We start from the raw sequence: 16,947 nt of genomic DNA, 5'->3' as shown, positions 1-16,947 counted from the left end.
ATTTCTAATAATTTAAACAGTGTAACATCATACATAATACATGTCAATATACTGTGCCAATATAGGATGTGATATAGCTATACTCCTCTTTTATATTTAAGATGTATGAACTCAATACATCCTGTTATCCAATGCAGCCAGGAAGACATTTGTGAAGAAAGTTAACTTAGTACTCTTTTTCTCAAAAAATATTTCTTTCTTTGGGGTTTTGAGAGCATTACAAAAATCTTAATAAATTCCATTCAATGTATCCATCTAAGAGGAAAAATATATTAGTTAAAAAAGAAATGGGGTTTCATAATAATAAATATGTTAATTAAAAAATCAACAGAGTGAACAAATGGAGAAGGTAGTAAATACAAAAATCACAAATTCCTAAATACAAGAAAATTAGGACACATCTTGTTCACTTTTAAATAAAATTATAATACTACTGATAACAATGGGAAGAAGTATCTAGTGTCCTAAAGAATTTGGGGTACTTTTAGCAGGAAAAAAAAACCCTCATAATAACACCATAATCAAAATTTTAATGAAGCTTCCAACCACAAGATGCTTTAAAAGAAACTGTTCCCCTCGCACCACCCCAAAAAGAAATTGAGAAATGTGAAAGCTTTGAAAAAACAAAATATAGACTGTCAGGAAGAAATTCCATCTTGTTGGGTCTCTGCAACAGCAGAGGACTGAACACTTGTAAACACGGTACCTTGAGCAATAGTTGCCTTATGCCTTGTAGTTTGAGGCCAAGAATAGCATGATAAACTTAGAATGTGTTTATCTCTTGGCAGCTTCATTTTAGTTGCAAGCTGGGAGGGACAAAGACCAACAATTTTCCACCTACAAAGTGCAACTAAGCTGGCAGGGAGCTCAGTGAGTAAGTGAACTTAAGCCTTCAGATCACAACCACTCTCAAAGACAGATGGACGATTTTGGAAAGGGGGATGATTCAGCCAACATCTTAAGGCGTTTGTGGTTATAATGTCCTGGAGTTGGGATGTGGGAGTAGGGAGAGCTTTAAATTGGAGACTCCACATACATTTAGTGCTATTTTAAGAGACAAGCCGTATGTGTACAAATTTTTATAATTCCACGTTCATTGTGAGTGGAAAACAGGTAGGAAGGTGGCCACATTTTGAAAACCTGTGTTTTCTCTCTAAGATAGAGATAGCTAAGCAATTTGTTATTTTTGTTACTTCTTTCATAATAGTAAAGGCTCGTATCTGTTTTACTCAACAGCTTACATGAATTGTTTAATGATTATAAACCCAGGCAGAATTTGGGTTGTATTTTCAAATTGCTTAATTTAGGAATAACTAATTTTATTAGGTGTGGTTGAGAAAAGAAGAGCTTGGATACTGCCATTTTCAAGACGGAGCAAAGGAACTTCTTGTTACAAGGTTTGAGACATCTGCTGAAGTTGGGTTATTTGTGTATTAGGGGTGTTATGTTTCAAATTACAGAGATATTTTGAGATCATAAAACAAAATTCTTTTTTTAACCCCCTGGATTCATATTTTATGCTTTCAACACAATCATCTCCTACTTCAAAATGCAGCAAGCTACCCAAGATTATTCCAGAATAATAATATTTGGAAAGAGCAGGTAAAATCTTTTGGTATCAGGAGAACTTATTTTATGGATACAGAATGACTCCAATTTGACAACAAATAGAAAACAAAATGATTTCTTGTCATAAGGAATTAAGTATGATTCTGTCCCTTTCCATAAAATCTATGATCAAACAAAAAATACAAAATAATGTCAGAACAAAAATTGTTTAACCACTGTTCATTCAACTCCAAAATTTCTGTGTGAAATTTGTTCCATGTGGAAGAAGCTAAAATTATTTTTAATACTGTCTTACAAGTTATTAAAAAGTAGATTTATGAAGAGAAAAAGTAATGGCCAAAGCAATAGATACTTAGGAATATATTCTAAATAGTTCAGTGAATGACTCACCATGATTTTTTCCAGACAGTGGCAAATTAACATATTTTACACCCAAAGCAAAATTAATGCAATTGAGCTTGCCAAATTTGAATTCCTTTTCCTTGCCACATGTCCAGAATAATTGTTTGTTTTCCCCTCAAAAATAATTCCCTGTAGACCTCCACCACACCTCACACTGGATTTTAAGTTATAGCAAGAAAGGGCAGTTTTTTTCCAATTTACAATCCTTAAACTATTGAAGAGGTTCAGCCCCAATTCACACCAGCATTACTATCATTTTCCTTTTATTGTGTACCTTAAATAAATCAGCTTGTTATGTTTGGGTCATACCACTACATGGAAAACTCTTGAAGTTTTAATCTGGATTGATAAAAGGTAAGATGATGGTATGCATGGGATTTGGACACACCCTTTATAGTTGTGAATCAGAATGACATAAGCTTCCTTGCTGTTGAAATGAATCAGTTTCACCCAGTAACTAAAAAGTGAATCGGTTCCACCCAGTAACTGGGTAACCCAAATTGATCTTTCTTATGTAAGATCATAGCTCTTTACATATCAGTGTTTTAAGTACTACAGTATGTAGCTGATGAAATCAGAATTGAACACTTTTTTAAAGAATTTTGATGTGAAGATGCTTTAGTTTTAGTTTTAGTGCCTTTCCATCTTTGCTACCTCCCCACCCAAATATGGAGAAGTTACACCCTCAATATAAATAGTACAACATCCCCCAAAGGGAAAACCATTCAAAATGAGTCAGAACCTAAGGGAAAAAATAAGGCAAAGGAATTCTAAAAATATTTCTCAAAATATTTGTCAACAATAACAACAAATGTCACCAGGATTTGGAGAAGAGTGTTTGTTGTTCAATGTGTCTCCATACAGAAGCTAAGGAGATGAGAATTCATTCCCATGGAGGAAGGAATGTTACTAATGATTCTTATCACAGAGTTCTTGGGAACATACATCCTAATGGAGAGAGAGAAAGATTCAGGAACTAGCAAGGAAACATAAAGTGAATTGGGATAGGACATAGGTGCCTTTCTTCCTTAGAAGGGAGAGGGCACAGATGGATGCTTTCTTTCGTGGCCATGGTACATTGAGAGGAAGGAGAAATGTTGTCTATGTTCAGAGAACATGCAGATCCGTTCAGAGAGAAAGCACAAGAAGGTAAAGAGAGAGAGAGAGAGAGAGAGAGAGAGAGAGAGAGAGAGAGAGAATGCACTGTCACGGCATTAATGCCAAAAAGATCCCGAACTCTCAGCTAAAGTGGACTTTCCTGTCTACCAACAACTGAGTAATCTGTTGCTTTTACTGTCACAATGATATAAATATAGAAGCTTTGAAAAGTCTGAAACGATGAAAAGTTTGTTCTCCCCTCTATGCCAGAGAAGATATTCTGCCAACTACCTCTTAAAACTGTAGAATCCAGTCCAATGAGACTATGAGAGATGACGGGAATGTAAAACATCACTGTCCAGTACAAACTTAGCCAGTGAACACTTTCCACTTAAAAGCTTCTACTGCTGAACAAACATAGCTAACTCCCTTGAAGGTTATGTTAGCTCTCATTGCCTTTGCAAAGATTTCTCATGTGACTTTGAGATTGTCCTTCCATAATGCTGCGTACAGGCCACCCCCATTTGAGTATTATAAGAAACCAAAGCCTCTGATGCAGATTGGAAGTTTGGCTCTGGACCATGCCATTGGAAGCAGGTTCAAATGTTTACCAATGCTTTTCCTTGGCTGTGTATTACCTGCACCTGTGTTTTATGCTAAGAAAATATTTCCATCCCCAGGAATATTTAAAACTGCTTAAATTCAAAATGCAGAAGCACCAAAGACAACTCTAACTCTGTGTTAAGGACCTGATTATTCTACCTTCATACAGAATTCCAACCCAAGTTTAGTTTTATTCCTACTTTTTTTTCCTTATTCTCTCCTTTACCAATTTACACTTTAGTTAGTCCTTTGCCAAGTAAAAATTCCACTGGAATAGCCAATGGAAAAGAGGCACAGCAATCCAAGCATTTCATAACAGAAATGACCAACGATTAAAAGCTACCCCAACTTTAATTCTTATGAGTTTCAGTTTCTATTACGAATTTGGTTCAACAACTTTTTCTGAACTCAAAACTTGTCAGGCCAATCCCTGAAAATCTATTCACTAGAGACAATTTCATTGAAAGCTAATTTGTGGAAGGCTAGCATGCTTCTATTTGATACATCTAAAAAAAAAAATTATAGCAGCCCATATTGGATAGGATACTTACACCATCTTTTAAATATTTCTGTAAAATTTTAATCACTTTTATGTTGTCTTTAAAAACCATCTTAAGGAATATTCAATTTCTCTCATCACAACAGAAAAATATAACTATATTTATATCTACCTATACACACACAAGTAAAACAGAACATTTTAACAAAATATATACAAAAATTTCCAAGAAAATACAAAAACACTTCAATAAATTAATACAATTTTATTAACTTTGATTATATTTTTAATATAAATGTATTTGGAATAGCCTTATGAACATAGATTATTGTGATCCTCAGGTTTTCTCTTTTTGCTCTTCTTTATTTTTTTTTTATTATTATTATTATTATTATTATTATTATTATTATTATTATTTGCAGTTCTAAGGATCAAACTCAAGGCCTTGCATGTGCTAGACAAATAACTGTGCCATATCCCAAGCCCTGTCATCTTTATGACAATCTTATTATCTCAGTCTTCTCTTTCAATGCCCCTTGATATTCCTCTCCACTCCTTACCCCCTAAATCTTTTTCCATACTTTCCCTAGATAGGATGATCAGACATGCTGGCTCACAAGAGCACTAGTTTTGCATTTGTGATGAATAAAATAATGTATGTTAAATATTTTAGTGACTCTTTGCCCTCTCAAAGTCTGGTTTGAATAATACGGTATCTTAATGGGTCCGTTTTTCCTTTGAGTCTTCCATCTCTATCATCTCATCTGAGACTTGTCTGATGGAAACAAACAGGCAGTTTCTATTTTTGTCTCAGTTCCATACAGTTATAGGACAAAGAGAGTCATATAAAAACTACTGAAGATATACTGAGAAAAACAAATGAGAAATGATCAAGTAAAACTTTGCAGTTAATTCCAATAATTAATAAAACTATTCCATGCAGTAAAAGGCACCATTAATTTGTTTGAAATAGTCAAAGAAGAACAGTGTATTTGAATAATTGGATTTGTATCATATCAACCATTGGAAAATTGATTTTCATAAAATTAATCTAGAGCTAGATAAGAGGAAGTAGGACAATAAGCAGATATAGTCCAGAATTATCTAGGATGACTCATAAACCTCTCTGGAAGAGCAGCATTGATATCCACTTACTCAAATCTAGAATTATTCCCTCAAGCCTCTAAATTAAGTATGCACAAGGGGTGTGACATTAACTCTTACAATCCAAGAAATCTATACCACATTTATTTAATGCTTAACGTGGAATTATGCTATGCTGTTACCTCATTTAGCCTCAAAATAATACTCTCCATTAGGTATTATCACTTTTGTGATGACATTGATGTTTAAAGTTTTGCAACTTTCACAAGATGACGTATGGTATATTTTGCGGGAAAAAAAGAATGAACTAGGACTACTGTACTCCATAGCTGCTGTCCCTAAACATTATGCAAAGACAATAGGCAAGAATAAGATACAAGATAACTATAATGGAACAAATGTGTATCTGAGATATAAATGATAAGGAAGTGTGATTTGTAAGCTTTAACCTTCGTTTAGCAGATATACAAATGTAAGATTTGTAAGGAAGTATTCATGGACTAAATAAAATTTCTTTGTGGGAGGGTGACTTTTTCTGGTACTTAGAAATACAGAAGCTGAGAATTAAGTACGTATTCATTTCTGTGAGGCTAATTGAAATATATAAAGCCCTTAGCACAATATCTGGCATATTTAAAGCACTGAAATATAATTTAAATAATGTTTTAATAATACTAGTGTTCAAACATTATCATTAAGAGTACTTAATAAATATTATTAAGAATACTAAACACTAAACATTTTTATTATTTGACATATTTTAGTGTTATCACATGATATAAGCTGACAGGAAACATAATAAATATGGTCAGCATTTTCAAAATAAGTGCAGTTTTACAAAGATTTTTCAGCAGTCTTGATGAAGTTATTCCTTTTCAAAGGCATAGAATCAGCTGTATAGGCTTCATCTCTTCCAGATGTGGATAGGTATATATTGATTGAAAGTGTTGTGACAAATATTTTCCCATGCGATTCACATGTTTTCAAACTCATAAAGCACAAAATGTGTTTGTAGACACATGCTTGTGTAAGTGTTAGAAATAGAGCAACTTTCTCTCATAATCAAATCAAATTGTCTGGGGACAGGGAAAAGAAGGGACTCATTACTGTAGCTTTATTTTCACAGTAAGTGTGTGTGTGTGTGTGTGTGTGTGTGTGTGTGTGTGTGTGTATGAGAGAGAGAGAGAGAGAGAGAGAGAGAGAGAGAGAGAGAGAGAGGGAGGGAAGGGGTTAAAACCACTAAAAATGGACAAAGCAGAACTTGAATTTAGATGATAGTATGTAGAAATGTGTTCTCACAATTTATTGCAGAGTCAAAGTTCTGAAAAGATTTTTTTCTACAAAAATATAGTATGCATTTGCACATAATTGTTTATAAGTAGAAAGATAATGAAATTTCTATTGATGATTGTTTGTTATCATTAGATCTTACTTTATTCATCAGAAAAAGGCATTCTTCCATTTGTAAGCACCAAAAGGATTAGTAAGCATTTTCTGTTCAACAGCCTAAAAAAATTGTTCAAAGTTATAAAATAATACAAACTTTTTATTTACTTACATTTAGCACAATATAACCTGTTTTTAAAACTACACAATTTCTCCTTGAAAATTAAGTGGTTTCTAAAATCAATATTTTGATGATTTGATTATAAAGGCACCATAAACATAGGGACTCAATTTTATCAAAGGGTATGTGATATTAAAAATTCCATAATACTGTTTAGTTTGAACTCATCAAAAATGCTTAAACAGTTGATTCTTCATTGCTTAATGTTAGAAAACATTGCTCAGTATATTAAAATGTAAACAATGAAACTTTATTTTCTAATCATCTTAAGTCCTATAAATTGTCAGAGTTTAAATTCTACAGGTATTATATATTACATTTAATATCTGTTCATATATTTAAGTTGCTATATTTTTCAATCAATAATACATATTTTATTTTGTTTTAGATTAATTTGATTACTATAAGGACATTATTCATTTAAATAGCATTTGCACCCAAAAGGTTTATAGGAATAAACATGTTTTTTTTTAAATGAAAATATTTTTTTTAATGAAGATACATTTTTGGTGCAGAAAACTGAAAACAACACTGAAATTTTCAAAGGAAGAAACACAAGACCACAGTAATACTCACCATCAGGTAGAAATAATTTTTTTTACTATGTAAACATCTTTGGAATTTACAACAAATATATGTTGTCTTCCAGAGAAATTGTAAACTACAAACCGTATGTAATAAACTTTGATTTAAAAAAGAGAAAGAAAGTAAGTAAGAAACAATAAAAGGACTGTGAAGACAGAAAGAGCAAGGAGGCAGGGAAGAAAGGAGGAAGAAAAGGATGGGAGAAAAGTAATGATGTATCAATTTGAGGTAATGAATCTGCCATTCTCCACCAGAGCCTTTAACCTGGGATAAGAATGAAGTAAGAGAAGTAAATTCACAGTCCCCAGCTACTTGTATATTCGTCTGAATACTGGCCTCAGCATGTTTCTGTTTTAAATTCCTTTCAAGTGAAAGTCAACCACTTCATATAGTTTCTCATTGAAACACTGGGACTCATTTTAACTTTGGGGGAAAGTAAATGTCCTGAAGTTGTTGAAAGGACAGACTGGTCTTTAATGTAGGACTTTCAAGTATGATTTGGATGATACTTGATTTTATTTTCAGCAGCTTTATTACAGTATGATTTGCACATTTTAAATTCACCCATTTTACATGTGCAATTAAATCACTTTTAATAAATTTACAGAGTTGTACAACCATCACCAAAACAGGTTTTACAATATTTCCATAATTTCCCTTTTAATTTATTGTGTTAGTTTGCAGTTAATTCATGATCTCAATCCCCTAATTCCAGACAACCAGTAACATAATTATTTGTCTTTATAGATGACTTTCCAGACACTTCATATACATGAGACCATATAAAAGGTTTCTTTGGGGTTTATACCCATGTTGTAATGTGGACCAATAGTTCATTTATTTTTCTTAAATGAAAAATATTTCATTATATAGATATGCCACATTCATTGATCAATTCATCTTTGGTACGCATTTGAATCCTTTCTCTTTGGCTACTATGTATAATGTTGAGATTAATATTTGTGTATAAGTTTTTGTATAAACATAGGTTTTTATTTTTCATAGATATATACAATTGGTCATTTGTTTCCAAGTGTTTCTAGTATCTGGATTCAACCATCTACAGGCCAAAATATTTTAAAAAGTGCTCTGTACTGAACATGAATTGAATTTTTTCTTATCATTTTTATTAAACAGTACATTATAAATATTGACATAACATTTCCATTGACTAGGTATGATAGGCAATTTATAGATGATTTAAAGTATAGGGAAGAAAGTGTATAAGTTATATGCAAATATCACACCATTATACAGGAGGGGTTTGAGCATTCACAGATTTTGGTAGCCATAAGGGTTAACTCTCCATAGGGACATGGAATCCATCCTCTGCAGACACTCAGGGACAACTGTACCTAGAAGTGCAGTTATTGGGTTAACTTTTTTTTTTTTTTTTTTAACATTTTGAGAAAATTTCAAACTGTTTTCTCAAGTGTCTGAATCAAGTCTAAAATCCACCATCCATGTATGAAGTTCAATTTCTCTGCATCCTTATTAGTATTCTAGTGGGAGTGAAATGCCACCATGTTGTGGTTTTAATATGCATTTCCTTAATGATGTTAAGCATCTTTTCCTTTGCTTGTTGATTATTTATACATCTCTTAAAAGAAATTTCTATTGAAACATATCGCCCATTTAAAAATGTGGGTTATTAAAATGGTGTCTTAATTGTCAACTTTTAAGAATTCTTTATATTCTGAACATTAGTCTTCAATTACATATATGATTTGCAAATATATTCTCTTATTGTGTAGGTTTTTTTCTTCTTGCTTTCTTGTAGTGTTCTTTTTAGCAACTAATTTTTTAATTTTGATGATGTCAAATTGTTTTTTCCACCATTGAATTGGTCTTACCTCTAGCAATTCTTTAACACAATGTCATGAAGATTTTATCTTGCCTTTTATTCTGAATCTTTTAGATAATTTATTTAGGTATAAGATAAAATTTTTAGTAAATTTTTGTGTATGGTGTGAGGCCAGAGTCTAATATGATCTTTCTGCATTTTAATAATCAATTGTTCTAGAAATATTTGCTCCAAGATAATTTTTCCAACCATAGTATTGCCTTAGCACCTTTCTCAAAAATTAATCTTAAAGATTAATTTCTGGACTTTGATTTTTCCATTAATTTATATGTCTGTTCTTTTGCCAATTTATAGTAAATTTTGATATAAGGATATTCTAGACCCATTTGTTTGGGAAAAAAAAAGTTTAATTCTTTGTCTTTTGCTTTTCAATTTCTACCAAAATAGAAAAAAAAAAAAAAAAAAAAACTTTACTTATATGTTAACAGGAACTTTGTTGAATCTGTAGATCAGTTTGGGGAGAATTGCCACCTTAACAACATTAGACCTTCAGTCCATGAACACGGAAGTTTTTTCCACTTATGTAGTGCAAGTTTATTATCCTTCAGCAAAAAGTTAAGCAAATTCTTAGAGTATAAGTTTGAAACTTTTTCTTACACTTATCCCTCAATATTTATTTCTTTGTTGCATTAGTGAATATTACATTATTAATAAAGCTTTTAAATTATTTGTTGCTAATGTTTAGAAATTCAGCTGATTTTGATACATTGATATAATTATATAAAATTGATATCTATACTGATATATTTTTCTGGACTTATTATTTTTGGTAGGCTTTGGGAGATAATGTATTTTCTTCACACAGGGTCAGGTGAATTTCAAGTAAATTTTGATTTAGATTTTTTAAAATATATAAATGCATTTAATTATCTTTTTTTTCTTTATCCTATTGCATTGCCTCAATCCTTCAGTACAAAATTGAATACATGTGGTGATCGGGCCTTGCCTTTCTTCCAATCTTTGGGGAAAATCATTGTATTTACTTATTAAGTATGATGTTTGCTGCAGTCTTTTTCATCAATGGCCTATCTCAAGATGAGGTAGTTCTATTTGTTTTTTCATAAAATTTCTATCTTTTCATTGATACTCCAGTGAGTCATTATAGTTATACTTTCCTTTAGTTACTTTGCATGGTTTTTTTGGGAACATATTTGTGAGGCTGTTGTGAAGCCTTTGTTAGCTAAGTCCAATATCTGGATCTCCAAAGACAATTTCTAATGATTGTATTTCCCGTTGTATACGTGTCATTTCAATATTTCTTCAAATATCCTGATATAGATATAGACAGATATGTATGTATGTTTTGGGGTTAGTATAAGGGATTTAACCCAAGGGCGCACAAAACTGAGCCACATCCCCCCAGCTCTTCTTATTTTTTTTTTTTTTTTTTTTTTTTTTTTGAGACAAGGTTTCCCTAAGTTGCTTGGGACCTTGCTAAATTGTTACATTTTTTTGAAACAGTTTTTTGGATAATATTTATAGCAATCCTAGATTGTGATTCCCATTCCAGGAAGTTTTCGTTGTTTATATGCTTTTGTTTTTGTTTGTTGTTTGTGACTTGCCTGGAGCAATTCTCAGAAGTCTCTTTTTTCCCATGGCTTGCTTCCCACTCTTCAGCTTTTCTTTTCTTAGTTATTATTTTTATTTTTAAGCCTAGCATTTTAGAGGCCAAACCTGTGTCACCATATCTTAGTGGTTGGCCAATATTACTTTGATTTATTTTCTCAAATACCATGGGTCTGCAAGCCATTCATTCGTTGCCTTTAATCTGTATTTTCTAAAGCCAATATATAATGATCAGTCACGTAAAATTATACACAAACAGTACCAAATGAAATACAACAATATCTATGTCTATCTTTTTATTTATCTATGCATCTATCTATCTATCTATCTATCTATCTATCTATCTATCTATCTCTTTGCAAGTTTAGGAGTATTCCAAGAATACAAAATTGGTGTGATATTCAAATACAAATCAATATAACTTACTAATTTAACAAAATGTAGAGGAAAAAGAATCACATTATCATTTGCACAGATTCACAAAAATTATTTGATAAGATTAAATTCTCATAACAAATATTAGGCAAAATAAGTGAGACATTGAAGAACACATACTACATAGATCTATTTATATACATTAAAAACAAGCAAAATCAGACTACTATGTTTACAGATGTAAATTTATTTACTAAAGTTGTAAAGAAAGCAAATAATTATTAAAATTAGATTTAAGTTCCTGAGTGAGAAGGAAGGTACTGATTGGTAGGGCACAAGAGACTCTTTTAGATCAACGGTGCTCTATTTCTTGATCAAAATGGTGACTGAGTGTTTGTAATATGATGAATAATTGAATAGTATAACTTTGTTTTGTGTTCCTTTTCTATGTTTATTCATTGTGTAATGGTTATATTCATTATTTTAATTGCAGTGATGGTGTGATTTATGTATCTATGGGTCAAAACTTATCAAATGCACTTGAAATAATGTTTGATTCTAATGTCTTGAAATAATGTTTAAGTTTAATGTCTATAATAATAAATAATATAATGCTGTTTAAGAAATAATGTATGGTTTTAAATGTTTTTATTGTATTATTTGTTTAAAGGGAGTCAACACTATGTTTCTGATAATTAGTATAAGATTCTACAACAGTAACAAATATACTTCCAGGTCTCAAAATAGACTTTGTCTCTCTACCTTGTATCTACTTTATTTGGTAGATAGAAACAAACCTTGAACTGCACCTGGAAAGACTGGAGTATGCAATAACTTTTTTTTTTTTTTAAAAAAAGACTTGATTAACACCTGCTTAAATATTTTCTTCCAATCTTTAATTAAACAGTTAAGGTAGGACTTCATTTTCCAGATATACAATCAGACTGAGTGAATAATACTCTACAGGTGCTAATTTCCCTTTCCAAAGAGTTAAACACCAAAAGGTTATGCACTTTCTAAAAGAGGATATTGCAAAAGAGAGTTCTTTATGGTCTCAATGGAACAAAATCCTCAGAACAGAAAAATATATATATAAGTAGAGAAAATAATTGCGATTTTTTTAATTCTGAAAATTTAAATATGTATTTTTCCCTCATTCTAGGAAATTGCCTAAATAGACCACATAAAATTTAATTTGATCAATAAATAGATTGAGCAGGTTTTCCCATGTATTAACTATTATTGATGCTTCAGAATACATTTTCAAAGTCTAAAACAATAATGTTAATAAATTGACAAAGTATAACTAACCATCAGTAAAATAAAAATTTATTATAATTCTTTAATTTCCCTCAACCAGCATCACTCATATTCTAGAAAGCAAAGTGAAAGTTTATACTGAGGTGTTTATACTTTAAGTTTATAATACTTAAGTTAATATTTACAAAATAGTTAAAGCTACATTATGTTCACAAGCATATTATCAAATTTCTTGTCGTTTTTCTGATTTGCAGAGTTTTATTCTCCAATCTTTCAACTAGTCAATATTCTTTTCAAACACTGAAAGGTATTTGATAATAACAAAGAAAAAGGGCAGATAGGGAGCAAGAGAAACACAGAGGGGTTGGGTGAGAGAAGAAAGAATGAGAGCATCAGTGTCTAACGGTGTCCTAATCAGAGAGTACTGGTGGTTTTAAGGCTAATGTCATGGTGGCTCAGTTAAGAAACAGTGTTTTGCTAATAATCTTTGCATGTTAGTGTGATGAAGAGCAATGCCATTTACTCCTTATATGTATGTTTATTTTCACATGGAAAAAAAGAATAAAGTGACATTAGTCAATGCTTTTAGTCAGTATGATGGCTAAAACACTCAATGCTGGAAGGAGATTATGTGTTCTATCACTTGTTGCTTGACCCTAGACAAACCACTTAATAATTCTCTGCCTCAGCTTTCTCATGTGTAGAATGGGGATGATAGTTATGCATATTTCATATGGTTGTTGAGAGGATTAAATGTGACCACATATTAAAAAGGTTCAAAACATTGCTTAACACATGTATTCTATGAAAATTAAAAATGGTATTATTTTTATTATTTTTATATGTATAAAATTATTTTAAATGCTTATTAAAACATGAAGTTTAATGCAAAAAGCTATTTTTTTACTTATTTCAAATTCCCATTCCCTAAACTTGATGATAAAGCATCATCAATCACAGTTAAATTCCAATATGGTACCATGAAGCTGCATCACAACATATAGATTGTAATAAATTATTCCTAAAAATAGTGACTTTTTTTCCATGCTATTACCATAAATGCATGTAAGAATTCAGATCCAAAACCCATTAAAAAACAACATCATATTTTAACTCTTCCTGTGAAAAGGAGCTTATAAATTTTAGGCTTAAAGTAACAAATAAATTATAAAGGACTTCATAGGCTTATCAGATCTTTTTTATGTGTTTATTTATCTTTTTTTATTGGGTGTTCAAAACGTTACAAAGCTCTTGACATATCATATTCCATACATTAGATCAAGTGGGTTATGAACTCCCATTTTTAACCCAAATACAGATTGCAGAATCACATGGGTTACACATCCACATTTTTACATAATGCCCTATTAGTAACTGTTGTATTCTGCTACCTTTCTTATCAAATCTTTCATTGAAAAATCTTTTGAAGTTGGGTGTGGTGGTGTGCACCTATAATCCCAGCTATTCAGCAGATTGAAGTGGAAGGATGGAGACTCTGAGGTTAGTCAGGGCAATTTAGCAAGATTCATCACAAGATAAAAATTAAAAGGGGGCAGGGGATATAATTTAGTGGTAAAGCACTTCTGATTTAAATCACCATTACCAAAACAAACAACAAATTTTCAATAAAACACCTTTTAAAGATTTTTTAAAATAAAATGTAATTGCATCCTAAAACATTGATAAAAATATTCTGCACTAAATTAAATTTTAATTAACTCCAAGTGACTTAATAGTGAGTGAATTCCAGGTGTCATTGTAGTAGATGGTATTATATGTTATCCTCATAATAATTATGTGACAAACTTATAGTTAACAATACAGTGCATCAGCAAGAAAGAGATAATGATGCTAGAACACATGAAATTTGTATCTTGGAACTGTTCCTTTATACCAATTTCAGAAATACCCTCTAGTCATCTCTGAAACAGCTTCAGAAAGACTGATATTTTAGAATAATAAAATCATGTTATTAAAAAAGTGAGCTAAAAAGAATGAATTTTGAAAGAAAATATTAATAATATGAAAAGGCATCAGATTACTTTAATGATAAGTATATACTGTTGTAGTGAATATTGTTTGTGTTGTACTGAGATAATTTTCTAGCAGATTCACTCATGCCAAGCTTCTATGAGTATTGGCTACCAAATGTTTATGACTATGTTCTTGTCTCAAAAACAAGCTGTTGATGAATCTTGAATTTTTTGCTTTGCTTTATTTTTTGTTTTTATTTTATTTGTATTTTTGTGGTACCAGGGGACTTACACTTGCTAGGCAAGCACTGAAACACTGAGCTACATTTTGACCTTTAAATCCTTTTCTTAAATCCTGCTGCTAGGGAACACATCCTGAGAGACCAATCATTTTCCTTTTTCCTCAAAGTCAATCAAGAGGAAATAGATCTAGAATTTATGCAGGTTACAAGAAGCATTATTAAATATGATTGCTGGTCTCTACTAAGTAGCAAATCAATCTTTCTCTTATTATTATTTAGACAGAAATGGAATAGTCCTTTTGTAATGGTAGAATACATAGATGACATGGTCTGCCCTGTGAGGAATCCTAAATGTGTGGTGTCTGTGTATGTGTTTGTGCATGTGTGTTGTGTGACTTTCTGAATCACTATTGCACATGATACAAATAGGCACACACACATACACAAACATAGTATTTTGCTGTGTGGTCCCCAGATTAAAATTACCATATTTATACATGCAAATCAAAGAGAAGATGGATTAAAAAGAAGTGTGCTGACATTATTTTAACCTGACTTTTTTTTTCAAACAATGAATTTGCTGTAATTGCTGTTCTAGATGGATCCAAGTCTGTAAGTTGGATAAAATAAATAAATTTGTCAGTCAATAAACATACTTGAATGAATATGAGACCACTTCTGAGGATGTCTAACATTCTCAGATAATTTATATTTATAGATGTTAAGTCAATTTTTCATATGGCTGAACTTAAAATTTCAGTTCTTTTCTGAATTGAAAATAATTTTTAAGAATTAATTAAATAGAACTCTCCTCTTTTACTGCACTATTAGCTGAACTATTTATTATAAGTGTTCTTTACCTGCATAGTTGAAATTGTCAAGAAGCTTGATGTTGCTGGTATCTTCTACAATAATATTCTTTAGGAGGTAAACTCTGTGCTCATGTCTATATAAATTAGCCCTCCACCAGGTACTAAGAAAAGAATAATAGAAAGTATATGAAGAGAAGAAAGTGCTGATCAAGTCTCTTTATTTTGCCTATTGAATGACTCATAGAATGATAAGGAATTGCTGTGTTTCATTAGTAAAACCCCTGATACCTATTCTTAACTTTCCTGTCCCTCCCCAGGATTTTATTGATCGTGACATTGTCCTGATGGTATGCAGACAGCTTTTGAAGAAATACTTCACAGAAAATAAAAATTATATAGGTCAGCTCACAAAACCAAAGGCCAAATGTCCTATCTAATATGTCGATGCTAACACACAGTAAAGGTGGGAAGGAAAGAATAGAAGTTCATTGAATTAGACATGGGGGAACGAAGGGAAGAGAGGAAGGCTGGGAATAGAAAAGACACTAGAATGAATCAGATATAACTTTCCTATATTCATATATGAATACACCACCAGTGAAATTCCACATCATGTACAATCACAAGAATTAGATCCTAATTAGAATAAGTTATACTCCATGTATATATAATGTCAAAATACACTCTACTGTCATGTATATCTGAAAAGAAAAAGTATATAATATATAATAAATATTAAAAAATTATATACATCAGAAACTTGGATTCAGAAAAAAAGAGCATAGGAGAGAAATTAAATAAAGGTAAAATATAACTTTCCCTTTCTATTCCTAATTTATATAAAGATGTAACTGTTTAAGTATTAAAAGTAGCAATGTATTCAGTGACTCTCACATGAGCATGGCAAGTAAAATGAATGACAGCAATATCATATTGATGGATGGAATGAAGAAGGACCACTCTTTTATGAAGTAACTGAACTGCACATGAAGGAACACAGTATTATTTAAAAGAGTATTTAAGTTAGTTAAAGTGTATATCTGAAATCTTAGAGCAAAATCCATAAACTTTTAAAGAAATATACTTGCTATGCTAAGAGAGTAAATACAAGGACTCATAGGAGGGTTCTCTTTCCAACTAAAGTTTTATCACTTTCTAAAATATTTCATAGATGTTCAAAACCAAGATTTACTCTATGATGGCATGGTAGAAATTTTATATACATACTTATACACACATAATTTATTAAATGAATCACTTTATTTGATATAATACAATACATATTGTTGTTTTTCATATTTGAAATGTGATACAATAATTTTATAAGTTCTTTCTGATTTTGGCACTATTTACATATCTTGATGCACCTATTTTATGTTTACATGTTCATTATTGAGAATTTTATAAATTATTTTATTAGTATAAAAT

This window comes from Callospermophilus lateralis, chromosome 5 (genome assembly GCF_048772815.1).
Source record: "Callospermophilus lateralis isolate mCalLat2 chromosome 5, mCalLat2.hap1, whole genome shotgun sequence".
Classification (NCBI taxonomy): domain Eukaryota; kingdom Metazoa; phylum Chordata; class Mammalia; order Rodentia; family Sciuridae; genus Callospermophilus; species Callospermophilus lateralis.
The sequence above is the reverse complement of the archived record's forward strand: the minus strand, read 5'-3'. Positions refer to the sequence as shown.